This window comes from Delphinus delphis, chromosome 13 (genome assembly GCF_949987515.2).
Source record: "Delphinus delphis chromosome 13, mDelDel1.2, whole genome shotgun sequence".
NCBI classification, from domain to species: Eukaryota; Metazoa; Chordata; class Mammalia; order Artiodactyla; family Delphinidae; genus Delphinus; species Delphinus delphis.
In genome coordinates, this window is record NC_082695.1 from 32,712,123 (window position 1) to 32,726,195 (window position 14,073).

At 46.6% G+C, this 14,073-nt stretch overlaps 1 protein-coding gene across 15 annotated transcripts in view; it reads left to right on the forward strand.

Moving 5' to 3' along the window:
• The first annotated feature begins 905 nt into the window (after positions 1–905).
• Positions 906–14,073, forward strand: part of EPB41L3 (erythrocyte membrane protein band 4.1 like 3) — a 133,292-nt gene continuing 120,124 nt past the window's right edge. For all 15 annotated transcript variants that reach the window (XM_060028694.1, XM_060028696.1, XM_060028691.1 and 12 more), the window contains exon 1: positions 906–1,131. The gene's annotated coding sequence lies outside the window, so the exon portion shown is untranslated. The remainder of the gene's footprint in view (positions 1,132–14,073) is intronic.

Sequence of the window (14,073 nt, forward strand, 5' to 3'; positions counted from 1 at the left end):
TACCCCCTCCCCTTTCTTTTTTTTTCATTTCCATTTTATGGTTTATTAAAGGATATTGAATAGAGTATAGAGTTCCTTGTGCTATAAGCCCCCCCACCCCCTATTGCCATCTTCCCTGTCCTGGAAACACAGGCCAAGTCTTCCCACCTCCCAGGGCCTCACCGACAGAGCAGGTCCAGAAGCTCTGCCACAGCCATTTAACTCTGCACCACATCTTTGGCACTGGATTGCAAATGCAATACTTCTGTAAATCCATTTTTTTCCCTCCCTAAATGAGTCGGGAGCTCCTGGAAGGGTGACTAGGAGTAAATGGAGAGGCCCTTAACATTTTCATAAAGGTGCCTTGGTTACTTGGTTAGAGCTTAGATTCTGTGAGAGACCAGGAATAATTTCTTTTGCCCGCAAGTCGTTGTGCACCACCCCGCCCTCCATTTCAGTGGGAAGCGTTATCAATAATGACTTCTCTTTAGGCTGGGAAGCCCAGGAGACCACCTGTAACTGCAGGTTTAGGGTGGGGAAGGGGGAGACAGTGGGGAGGCGGGGGCTGCCCAAAGACAGGAAACCTCCTCCCTCAACCTTCAATTCAGATCTTCTCCATTAATTTAGTATTTCTGGGGCACCCACCCTGTGCAAAACGCCGCCAATTTGGTTTCTTTTTTTCTTTCAAAAAGCGGGGGGAAAAACCCTGCAGTCCCTAAGCCAATAAATAACTCACCTGAAGGTCAGAAAACCCTCCCCCCACTCTCCCGGGGGTGCCTGGGAGGGATAGAGAGCCGGGCAGAAATCGCAGTGGAAATCCAAAGGCTAACGCGATTGGCAACGGTCTGGAGGCGTCGTCCCCGAGCGCGACCCTGCGCCACGATGGGGAAGGCAGCCGCGGCGCGACGGTCCTGAAGTCCCGCGGCGCCCCCTCCCCCGCGGCCGAGCCTGGCCGGGCGCCGTCCCTGGGCGTGTGCCCCGCCGCAGCCCGCGGAGCCTCCGTGGCTCCTGCAAAAGGGGGCGGGGAGCGCGGCGAGCGGCCCGAGTCTGCGGCTTCCTCCCCACGCCCGAGCCTCCGCGCAGCTCCCAGAGGACGCGCGCCCGAGCCCGGTCCCTACGCCGCGGCGCGCCCGGGCCCCTGGCCCAGGCCAGGTAACTTTTCTGCCTGCGGAGCTAGGGGATCCGAGGGGGGCTTGGGGTCGCGAGGTGCGCAGGGCGGGCCGTGGGCGGGCGCGGGGCGGCCCGGCGGACGCGTGGCTCCGGCGCCGCTCGTCCGCCCGAACCGCGGGAGCCTGGCGCCCGCCCCGCCCGGACCCCCGCGGGGACCCCCACCGGGCCGAGCCCGAGCGCCGCGTATCGCGCCCGGGGACGTGCCCGCTCCGCCGGCCGCGCTGCAGCATCGCGGGGCCGGCGCGCAGCCTGAGCCCTGGCCTCCGGCCTGGGGTCCTCCCTCCGAGCCATGGCCGAGAGGGGCGGCTGGCTCCCCACGCCCCGGCTCTGTCAGTTTCCTCGCCCCCCACCCCCCCCACCGTCCCGGGCGCCATGTTTTGAGTTACCCCTCGGGGTAGGGTGGGGGAGGGGCGCGGGGGCGACATTGCGGCGCCGCCCGGGGCGGGGGCCGGCCGGCGGAGGGGCCTGGGCGCGGCGGCTGCAGGCTCGGCGCGGCCGGGCGCGGCGCGGGGCCGGTAAGGTGTGCTCGCACAAAGCATCCCCGCTCGGGAGCGGCTGGCCGCTTTTATGTAACTTGTCCGCTTCCCCGAAGTGGGGCGGCGACCCCGGACGGCGGCGGGGGCTGCGGCCGGGGAGGAGGGGGCAGCGTCTCAAAGGGTTGGTTCGGGGCTGGGGCACCTGCGGGGCCGAGGGGCCAGGGGCGGCGCTGCTCACCTGGCGCCCACGAGGCTCCGCTGCCTCGGGAGGCGTGTGCGCGGGCGACTCTGCGGCGGCTGGGGGCGGGGAGCCCGGGGGGTGGGGGCCGGGGCTCGGAATCGCGGGAGTCGGGGTCTCAGCCAGTTCCTGGCGGGTGCTTCCCGGCTCCTTGCCGCGGGGGCCGGCTTTCTGGGGTCTCCCCTCGTCTCTCGCCCTCCTTTCCCTCCCCCTTTTCCGTCCTCTATCCAACTCGCCCCGCCATCTCACCGCCGCCCCCCCCCGCAACCGCCAAGTTCACGGCTTCTGCAATGCGGTGGGTGTGGTTACCTAGTAAATTGACACTGTGGTCCTTTGCCGCCGGAGCGTTCTCTCCTTTTCGGTTTTCAGATTTCCGGATACAAAGTTGTCTAGGGGTTTCTTCTCCAGTTCCAGCCTAGGGTTAAAGTTAGGGAGAGATTGTTGCAGAACAAATAGAAAGATAAAGAGAACATGTGGTTTTAATTACGCGTGGAGGCCGGCCTGAGAAATCCTGAGAGGGTCAGTCACTCCTGCTGATGCGGCGCTTGCATTACGTGTTTAAGTTGGGGTTTCAGATTTTTTACATTAGGCTTGCGGAATTGCTTTTGCAGATATCCTGCCCGTCCTTTTTTTTTTTTTGGCCCATTTTAGGCTCTCTGGGGCGGCCAGGTGTGCGTTGGAGTTTCTCCTGGCAGCATTAACTTTCCTAGCAGTAGAGTCAACAAATCCAGTGCTGAAAACGTTCTTTTTGAGTTTTACACTGATTTTTAATGTCTCAAGGAAACAAAAATGATAATTTATGGTCATCCATTTATGATCTGGGAGCCCTGAACGCAGCACCAATTACAGAAAATTAAGCAGAAAAGCCCTATTAAGAAAAAAGAGCACATCAAAGCTTGCGTGAACTCTGGGGAATGGGAGGTGATTTGCATCGTGGCTCAAACAGTGTTTTTAAAAAATGCATGTTAATTTTGGTAGCAGACTTTTAAAATTTTAATTGGAGTAACAAAGTCCTTGTGAGAGGAAATAAATTCTACATTGAGAAGGCTGACTTTATTAACTTCAGAAGGCATTGATGAAAATAAAATAGCTGAATAGTAAATAGTCTCATTTGCATTATGATTTTCTGGTGGTTTAGAAAAGCAAAATACCAGATGCACCAGTTACTGCGTACAGTTTATGGAGCTAATACACTTTAGGCAAATAATTTTGGCAACACAGAACATGTTTTGTGAATGATTTATCAAGAAGCAGAAGAGAAGCCACTTAATTTAATTTGTAAGCCCCTTTGAGGTGAAGGATTGAGAAGATAAGAGGTCAAAGGTCTGTCACAGGGAACTGTTTACGTTTAATTTTTTTTTTTTTTTCCTTTTTTTGCTGTACGCTGGCCTCTCACTGCTGTGGCCTCTCCCGTCGTGGAGCACAGGCTCTGGACGCTCAGGCTCAGTGGCCATGGCTCACGGGCCCAGCCGCTCCGCGGCATGTGGGATCTTCCTGGACCGGGGCACGAACTCGTGTCCCCTGCATCGGCAGGCGGACTCTCAACCACTGCGCCACCAGGGAAGCCCTACATTTAATTTTTAAGTCATTTCCTCTGCACGAATGCAACTTAGGTTAAAAGTAGTTTGTGTCATTTCTTGCACGGTGCTTGGACTTGGGCCAACTTTGAATTGTGTTCAAATAGATCTGGGATTTTTTTTACTTGATCAGATGCTATTTTATCTAGACATTGGTCTTGAAACATCGGTTGGTCAGATGCATCCAGGGGCCACTCAAGTAGAAGAGGGGCAGCCCTTCATGTCCCAGGAGATGTGATATTGTCAGTACTTTGTGAATCCTTTCTGGACTTACTGTTTGTTGGTTTAGGACAGGCATATGCTGTCCAGTGTATTGTCTTCCATGTTGTAAAACATATTTATCTTTTAAGTTAGTGATTTTTTTAAAAAGCCCTAAAATTCACGAATTAGAATTCAAGTCCTCTCCAGTAAAATAGAACTCCAAGAGTAGGCTGAAAAATAAATACATGTTTCTTTTCCATGAGAATTTGACTGTAATGGAGAGAGATTTCTTAAGTCCTCGAGTACCCTGGTCATCTTTCCTCCCCCGCCTCTTCCAAGTGTCCAACCACAGTCTTCCTCTAAATGTCAGCTTTATTATGGAATATAGACTTACTATTGAAAACCATGACTCAGATTTCTCTTTGGCACGACTTCATTTGGAGAGAGATCTTTGATGGTGCCACTGCAACATCTCTCTCTTTTGAAAGGCTCCGTAGCTACTAGTTTCTTGGGAATTCATCAGGCACTCCTGGAGGGCTCTGCTGTCGTTTGTTTTGCTGGGGCTTCAGAGAATTGTGTGCTCAGAAGCAGGGGCTGGAGCAGTGAAGTCACTACCCTGCCTGGTGTTGTGACATCACAATGGCTCCAAGGAAACAAGGGTGGGGCAGGCAAAACCAGACCATCTGAAGCATCTTGCTGGCTTTAACTTTGCCTGGTAAATGAATGAGACTCTCATTTCTCAAGTTGGACTGCGCAGTAAGTTATTGTTTGGAGAATTAGACGTGGATGCAAGCCTGCATGGGAAAGTGCATTTCATAGATCAGGGAAGAGGAGGTTTTTTTGTGTGTGCAGTAGTAGAAATCATTGAATATTCTTCTTATTGAGGAAAATATTGTTTAAAGGGCTACTTAAAAATTGTATTTAAGTAACGAGTCTATATTGATGCAAAGCATCAGTATATTTCTTACTCTCCTTTGTACCCAAATATCTTGCTATATTCTCGGTTTAGGTTATTGGTGTTGTCTTTCAAAAGTATGTGTTGTCTGTCAAGATACAGTCTCTTCTGGGTAGGCAGTGTTCTTTCCGATTTATTTTTAAGTGATGTGTTTGCAGTTGGCAATTAGAAAAAATGGGGGGGGGGAAGCGAGAGGTTTCACAAATGTAGAAGATATCTGCAGTGATTTGGGGTAATTGATTTCTGTTTAAGTTTTTGCTTTATTTGCAAATTATTTTATAATTTAGCATTTTAGAATTTTCTGAAGTGAGAATTCTAGTGCAGAGATGATCACAGACACGTTGCACCCCAATTAGTGATGAGTCAGTTGCAAAAGGAAGTCTGAAATTCGGAAGCTGTAAAGCAAATTTCGTGTTTTGAGTCCAGAATTGAATGTGACGTGAGCATAAAGAAGACCCGAGAACGGCCGCAGCCCGAGGTCTTCTCTCCCCCTCCTTGGTTGGATGACTGTCCTTTTTTCACATGAGTGTATTATGAATGTGGGACCTCTGGGCACTTCTCACTTAACCATGTCACTGTCCCAAAACACATTTCCAAAGCAAAGGGAAGGAAAAAAGAAAAAGGGAGGAATGGCACAAATAGAGAAGTTGAAATTAGACCAGACCTGCAGCTTGCTTGGTTGAAATGTCTTCGGTACTGCGTTTTTAGACTTTACAGTGATTGGTTAAATTGCACACTTTAGAGTTGTAAGCTTCCATTAGCACCAAACCCCTAATTCTTTGGTAATTTGCAGTACAGAGAAAAAGCCGACAACTTAATTTTTAGGTGGTTGACATTTTGATACACTGTTCTTTTAACCCTTCCTTATAAACTTAAAAAAGAGAAAGAAAGAGAAAGCAGAAAGGTTTCTATTAAATCTAGAAAACAGATGTGATGTTTACTCTGCCGTGTGTGCTTGGTTTGCTCTCCACTTACATTGAGCGAGTGCTTGTTGTTTGGAGGAAATTATTTCCCTTGGAGTTTGATCCCCAGACCAGTATGGGTCTCAACACTTAGGGTATTGAGTAAATATTTATGGAATTGAATTAAAAAATGAGGCCATGTGTGACTTACACTTCACTACAAAAAATATTTGAAAAGGCTTAAAAAGCACGGCCCCTTATTTAAAACTGAGCGTTATCGGACTCAGGTATGCAGTTGTTATTTTTAAGGGCACCATCCTCTTCATAACAAGTTTGCTGCTCTGTCCATAGCTCAGACTAGACAGATTCTAGAGGTTTTGTCTGATCCGAGAAGAGAATACTGCAGGTTCCCTGAGAAGAAAGAATGGGATCTTTGAGAGAAGATGTGCAGGCGGGCTGCTTCCCTTCCTGCCAGCTCTAATTGGTGTCACGGAAGACATCAGTAGAGGGGAAATACTCAGAAGAGGAGGAAAGGGATCAGATTGGGGAGTGACAAAAGCTGAATTAGGGCTGGGCCGTGATATTGATCTTGACGTTGAACTAAAAAGAGAAAAACTATTTTCTCTGTAGATCTCTCTTCTTTGGTCATTTTCTATGTAGTGTTTACATTCTCCAACAGTGACTTTCTGTGTGTTTTAGTCAAGCCCCACATTTCATCCTTTCTAAAACAAACCTATTTTTTTTCACATTTGTACATCTCTGAAATTGGGAAATGTCTTACAGTTGCTCTCAGCCATATGGCAGAGAGAAAGCTGGCAACAGAATTCGTTGATGGGGCACACGCATCAAAAATTGGAGATTGGGTGTCAGTTGGTTGGAAGAAAATCTTGGAGACAGTAATGGAGCACTCGTAAGAAATAGTGCATCACCCATGAAGAAATAAATATAGATGGTATTGTGTAAAAACATAGAGCACAGTAACTGAGTCGGCATGCAATTCAAAAGAGTTGGATTCTGACCTGGTAAAGAATTATTTTGAATATCTTGGCCAGTATGTTTTGTTCCTCTTTTCTTTTGCATGCACAGAATATCTAAATAAATCTAAAAGAGTTCTCTAAATAGAAAATTAAAATTGCAACATTTGAGTTACCTCTTAATTCGCAGAGTGCTACATATCTTGTTATTTCTTACAATTAACGGTATCATGAATTTTATGAAATATGGTTTGTCACTTGGCTATGCAAATTTAAGAAATGTTTTATAATGTTCAGTGCTTATTCACATGGCCCCTTCTATGTATTGGTAACTATGTTTCTTATGCGCATCCCTTTGTAGGAAAAATCGATTGAGCGGTCTTCATTTTCTGTTTTGGCTTTTCCAATTTGGTCCCTGGAAGATGGTTGGACTTTGACTAGTCATTGAGCAGACATTCCAGATAGAACACTCCAGAAGTCAAGAGGCCTACATTTAACTGGAATATAGCCTTTATCCTGGGGAGTACTAGGAGATGAGTCTAAGGAGCGTGGGGCTTGATCGTGGATATGAAGCTAAGGAATATTTTGGACTTTGCTAGGTACTGGGGAGCCATTGAAAGTAGTGGAGTCGGAAAGAAGATGCTTGGTGATAAATGTAGGGTGTATTGGAAGAACAGGAGTCTGGAGACAGATGGTCTTTTGTTAATGGAGTAATCCAGAAAGTTTCAGAAATTGACTGTAACGCTAACTCCTCTCAATGATGGATATTTTGGCAATTCACTACATATATTTTTTGTGGTCATATTTAGTTGAAGGTTAAATATTACTTAAATATTACTAAATACTTCATATTTAGTTGAAGATTAAATATTACTTTTGGACCATTTAGGGTGGAAAAGGAGATGTTCAGAAGATAGAATGGTTTTCAATCCTGTTTATCCTTCCAGTTAAAACATCTTTGTTATTTCAGGTGTTAAGAATAATCCATACTCGCTGTAAAACATTTTCTAATATCGAAAAACAAGAAGAAGAAATCTTGTTGTCTAGAGATAGCTACTGAAGGTATGTTGGCAAAAATCCTCCCAAAGCTGCCTCTTTGAGTGTGTAATAGACTCTAGTGGGTCTTGGAATCAGACAGACCTGGGTTGGGCTCCCAGTCTTCCTATGTGGTTGCTTTGTGTCATGGGTCAAGTCTCTTGACTTATTTTATTATTATTTTTTTTTTTGCGGTACGCGGGCCTCTCACTCTTGTGGCCTCTCCCGTTGCGGAGCACAGGCTCTGGACGCGCAGGCTCAGCGGCCATGGCTCACGGGTCCAGCCGCTCCACGGCATGTGGGATCCTCCCGGACCGGGGCACGAACCCGCGTCCCCTGCATCGGCAGGCGGACTCTCAACCACTGCGCCACCAGGGAAGCCCTCTCTTGACTTCTTGAGTCTAATCACTTACAAAATGGCTGCAGTGCCTAAACCTCAAGGACATGAGGATTACATATATAATACACGCACAGCACTGGGCATAGTACCTGGTACATCACAAGTACCTAGTTAATAGCAATAGCTTTGTTCGACACAAGTACAGATTTGTAGACAGTTACATACTTGGCATGAGGAGACTTCTGACTTAAATACTAATATGTAACCTTTTTCTTTTTTATGCAACAGTATGTTCTGGGGAGCTTTTTCATCTATACCAATCTTTATCTGCATCATTATTTTTAATGGGAGATAAATACTTTCTTTGGGTCCTGTGCAATACTGGTAAAGCATCACTACCTTGACGATGACGATGGGAAGCCTTGTCATCCAGTCCCTCCCCCTCCCGCTATGTACTGCCTACACTTTTCATCATTGTCCTGCAGCACAGCCATCAGAGAGCTGTGGTGAAACAGGACATTCAAGCAAAATTAAAGTCCCTGACGATGATTGTGTACATCTCAGTGTTGTGCGTAAATATTTAGTCTTAACTGAAACAACCAGCCTTTAGCCATCTATTTCCCAGTTTCTTAACTGGAACTGTTGTGTAGAGGCTCTTCATGGGGGGCTGGTGCCCACCGTTTCCCACGTGCCTCCTGCACGTCCCAAGGGGCAGCAGACACCGCAGCCTGAACCCAAACCAGCCTGAACTCAAGAGTCAAGACGCTTCAGAGGCTGGGATATACTAGGAGTTATGGGGGCGCTGGCCCAGAGATAGAAAATACTAAGCTTCCTTTGGCCTTGTTCTGAGTTCCAAAGCCTCCCCTTCTCCTCTGCGGCAGGGGGTTAGCAGAGGTCAGGCTCACCTCACAGATTCCATGCAGAATCTCCAGGCGCATGAGCTGCTCTGTCACATTCTTGAAAAGCACATGGTTTGGATGGACCTTAGATTTACCTGAAATCCAGTCTTGTTTTCCCCCACGTTCATGCAGTTGAGGAAGACAGCTTTATGAACCGAAGGTGACGCTGTGGGGCATGGTACCTGGAATTCTCCTAGCCCCTGCCGTTGTGGACTCTGAGGTTCAGCACGGGCTTGGGAGTGGCCGGCTTTTATGCAGTTTTCATATGGAGAATTACATCATAGAGATATAGAGAGGTTTTGGTAATATCCTTACAGAGAATTCCTGTTTTTTTTCCCCCCACTTGATACCATTCTTTTGTGCTATTAGATTTTGACTTTTATTGACTTGAGTTTAAGAGGAATACTCTTAGTGGAATGCGTATAAAGTTGGAAAAATAGAGGTTGACTGATTTGTCTGCTCAGGACATTTGGAAAGTTTCTCCCCTTCATTCTTAAACCCTGGGTAGCAGTCATTCATGGGGAGGAGCTGTGTTGTAGAACAAAGGAAATACAGCGATTTAGAAGAGATACATTGAAACGTCTGTCAACCTTCAGGTGTGTAACTTTGGACAGGTTACTCCATTTCTCTGGGCAATGAAGTGGTGATGCTGGTGCAACCTCAAGGTTGAAAGGAAACTTCTGTGTTGGGAGACATCTAGAGCAGTGTGGAGTCCGAGTAGGCATGTCATAAATGTTCTGCCATTTCAGCTCATAATGTTTACCTGCTTTGCAAGTTCCTAGGGACCTACGTTAATTGTGAGGCTCTAAAGATAAATCCTCAAGGGGAATATGGGATTTTGTAACATTCCACCGCAAGCTCCATCATCCAAAAGATGACCCTCAATGAGAACACAAAATTTTGTCAAATTTGAAACTGCAAATAGCAATAGTTGAAGTTTTCAGAGAATTAGCCACAAGCGGTTTTCAAATTTTCATGTGAAACAGTGTCACCTGGGGAATTTGTTAAAAAGCAGTGTCCAAGGACCCATCCACAGTTCTCACTCAGTAGATCTGGAGTTGGGTCCAGGCACCTGTATGTCCAGCAAGTTCAGTGGGTTTTGATGCAGTGGTCCCTGGACCGCATCCTGAGATCACTGTCTTAAGGAATCATCTCAGTGACTTTCCAGCTTACTGGCTAGTGTCTGGTAAACATCTGGAAAGATAATACACTGCAAATAAATGGTACTAATGGTCAAGAGAATGCTTAGCATAGAGGAAAGAGCCTTGCCTGGGTTTTGCTATGGTTGGTCCATCACTTACCACTTTTTTTTTAAATTTATTTTTGTTTTTATTTATTTACTTATTTATTTTTGGCTGCATTGGGTCTTCATTGCTGGGTGCGGACTCTGTCTAGTTGTGGCGAGCGGGGGCTACTCCTCGTTGTGGTGCATGGGCTTCTCACGGCAGCGGCTTCTCTTGTTGCAGAGCACGGGCTCTAGGTGCGCATGCTTCAGTAGTTGCAGCTTGCAGGCTCAGTTGTTGTGGCTCACGGGCTCTAGAGCACAGGCTCAGTAGTTGTGGTGCACAGGCTTAGTTGCTCCGTGGCATGTGGGATCTTCCTGGACCAGGGATCGAACCTGTGTCCCCTGCACTGGCAGGCGGATTCTTAACCATGGCACTACCAGGGAAGTCCCCACTTACCACTTTTGTGGCCCCAGGAAATTATGTAAAATTTAAAAGGTTAAGGAAGTAGGATTAAAGGTTAGTTTTCTTATCTGTTAAATAGGGATGATAGTAATTATTTAGCATAAAGGTTGGGAGTATGAAATGAGTATCTTAAGTGAAAATATGTGGCTCTCTAATACATCTTCAGTTGGGGTTGGTTTTCTTTCCTTATGATTGATAATAGAAAACTGGAGTGAAATCAGTGAAGAAGAGATGCATCTATGAGTGAATGTGATTCTGCTGATCAAAATCATACTGAGTACTTTGGATCTTACAGATATTTTCAAGGTATTATGAAGTTCTTAACTTTCATATAGGGGCTACAAAACAAAACCGTTAAATTGCATCGATTTCTTAGGACCCAAAGACCAATTCAAGAGGGAGCTTGCAGTCTTTGGAGCTCCAGTTGCATTGCAGCTTAAGAGTCTTCAGAAGCTTTCCTGAGAGCATGGCGCTGTCTCGGTAGAGAGCCAGTAAGTCAGATGAATTATCAAAACCCCATCAGACATTGCCTTCCTCCCTCTCACTGCACCTTCTCCAGTCACCGTCAGACACACATCTTGGAGTCACCTCTCAGAGTGTTTTAACATTAGGAAAATGTATGTAAAAGGTAAAGGATGTAATATACAAATATTAGGAAACTAAATTTCGTAACCGGCGGAATGTTCCTCTGAAACAGTTATCAGCTTTAGCGGTTTACCGTCATACCTGTTATTTCTAAATGCTCCTATTTAAGGGTTGGATTGCAAGTTGGTGATCTCCCTGCCTTCGCCCTTCTCCTGGCTAGAATTGTAAACGCCCTTGACCTTGCCATTTTAGTCCTGAAGAGCTTGTGTTGCTGGTCAGATGAAGGACGTCCCCCCACCCTCCCTGCCTCAGTGACTGTTTCACTGGCCCCCAGGATGGATCCACATCTTCTCCATTCAGACCAGCTTCTGTCCGAATTCTCTCTTTTCCAAATGAATCCAGTTCCAGTGTCTCTCAGCCTAACAAAATAAGCAAAACAAAACAAACCAACCCATCTTTTTTTGTTTTTGTTTTTGCGATACGCGGGCCTCTCACCATTGTGGCCTCTCCCGTTGTGGAGCACAGGCTCCGGACGCGCAGGCTCAGCGGCCATGGCTCACGGGCGCAGCCGCTCCGCGGCATGTGGGATCTTCCCGGACCGGGGCACGAACCTGTATCCCCTGCATCGGCAGGCGGACTCTCAACCACTGCGCCACCAAGGAAGCCCCCAAACCAACCCATCTTTTAACGCAGCTTCCCCCCAAAGCTTACTGCCAGTGTTTCTTATCTACTGCTTGACCATGAGCGAGAGACTTCGTTGAAATTATGATTTTTTTTCCAGGCATGATATTCATTTGCCGATAGCAATAATTTATTTTAAAAGAGTCACTAACATATACCAAAATCCAGTTCTAAACTGGAAAGACTGATGATGTGACATCTTGAACCTTTGTAAAGTTTTCTTCCTTTTTTCATTAGCCATCTATCTGTTTATTCCACAAATACTTACAGAATGCTTCTTAGGTACCTGGCACCTTGCTCGGTGCTAGGGTTATAGCAAAGAACAGGACTTAACCAAGCCTCGGCTCTCCTGGACCCTGTATTTTAAGCTGGGGGACCAGCAATAAACAAATAAACAAATATGATTTCAGATCAGGATGAATGCTCTGAAGCAGGACTAGGTCACGGTGTCAATGGGTGTAGAGGGCTACTTCAGATACTGTCATTTGGGGATGTTTAACATTTTATTAAGTCCTTCCTTCTCGATTGTACCCCTCCTCTGCAAGTGTGACATCACACCTGGAAACGTGTTTTGGAAGGAGCAGTGAGTGCCCAGGGCTCCTGGGCACCCAGGCCCTCTCTGTGCCTGAAACACCTTTGGTTCAGCTGCTATGATGTTGGTGGTCTCACGGCGAGGGGCTTAGAGTGCGGGACCCATTTCCCCAGGGAGCACCTGCTGCTTCTGCTTGCTCACTTTCCTGTGGTCCTTAGGATGGAGCAGACTGCAGGAAGTAGGGGAGCCAGTGCCCCCAGGGATCCCTCAGGGAAAAGCCCTGGATACACAGCTGCTTTTCCACACGCCGGTGAGCTGCGAAATACACGTGTTTATGATATATGATGTCCTTTTATCCGTGGCATTTTATTTTTTTAAAGAAGTATATTGAGAAGCAAAGGTGACATTGCTAAAAATACCTCCCTCCTATGTAGATAAGGGGCTGTGTCTAAAATGGTGACAGGCAGCTCAGTTTAAAGCACTAAACATAGATTTGCCATTTTTTTCTTTTATGCAGCCTTTTCTGTAGACCCTAAACGGTTCTAATGTGTAGTTTCAGAGTGCTAGAAAAGTGATGACAGCTTTTTCATTCCGTTAATTTCTTCCCTTTTTCCTCGTACCAGAAATGATTCCACCGGTGGTACAGTATTCTTAATCATAGCGGAACAGAAATACTGGTGCCGCCTTGTCCGTTATGCAGAGGTCCATGTCAGGATGACCCACGGATGGTTAACTAAGAGACCAGAGGATGCTGAGATAGGGTTGAAGATTCCTCTTAAAAAATAGTGCAAAGTATTTCTGATACACGAAAGGTTGAAAGGTAGTATAATGACCACCTATGTATCCAACATCCAGTTTAAGAAATAAAATGTTACCCCAAATTGCTTATCTCCCCAAGTTCTCCACAGTTGTACCTCCCTCCCTCCTAGAATCGGCCATTCTTCTGATTTGGTGTTTATCGTAACCATAAAATTTCTTTATTCCTTTCCCACTCACTCTTTATAGCATCACTAAATTATTTGTGGTGTTGTTTTTCACGTTTACGCAACTTTAAACGGTGTCCTGTACCTGTCCTTCTGCAGCTTGCTTTGTTCATGCAGCACATGCTGGAGTCTCCTGTCTGCTGACACCTCCAGGAGCCCACAGTGTAGTTCTTATGTGTGAAAACCGATGCTTTAACCATGGTTCGTGGCTTCCTCCCCAGGCCTTGAACAAGGTTGTGCTTCCCACCTCAGAACGTGGTGCAGCCGGCTGCCCTGTATCCTCCCATTCTGCATCTCTGGATTCAACCAACCATGGATTGAAAAATATTTTTTTAGAATGCTCCAGAAAGTTCCAAATAGCAAAACTTGAATTTACCCCATCAACTATTTACATAGCATTTGCATTGTATTTACAACTATTTACATAGCGTTTGCATTGTATTGGGTATTGTGAGTAATCTAGAGATGGATTTAAAGCAGGGGTCGCCAACACCCCGGGCCACGGTAGCAGGCCAGTTAGAAACTAGGCAGCACAGCAGGAGGTAGGTGGCGGGCGAGTGAGCGAGCAAAGCTGCATCTGTATTTATAGCCGCTCCCCATCAGTCACATTACTGCCTGAGCTTCGCCTCCTGTCAGCATTATGGTGAGTTGTACCATTATTTCATTATATATTATAATGTAATAATAATAGAAATAAAGTGAACAGTAAATATAATGCACTTGGATCATCCCAAAACCACCCCCCACCCCGGTCCGTGGAAAAATTGTCTTCCACAAAACCGGTCCCTCGTGTGAAAAAGGTTGGGGACTGCTGTTTTAGAGTATATGGGAGGGTGTGCAGGGGGTGAAGCAAATACT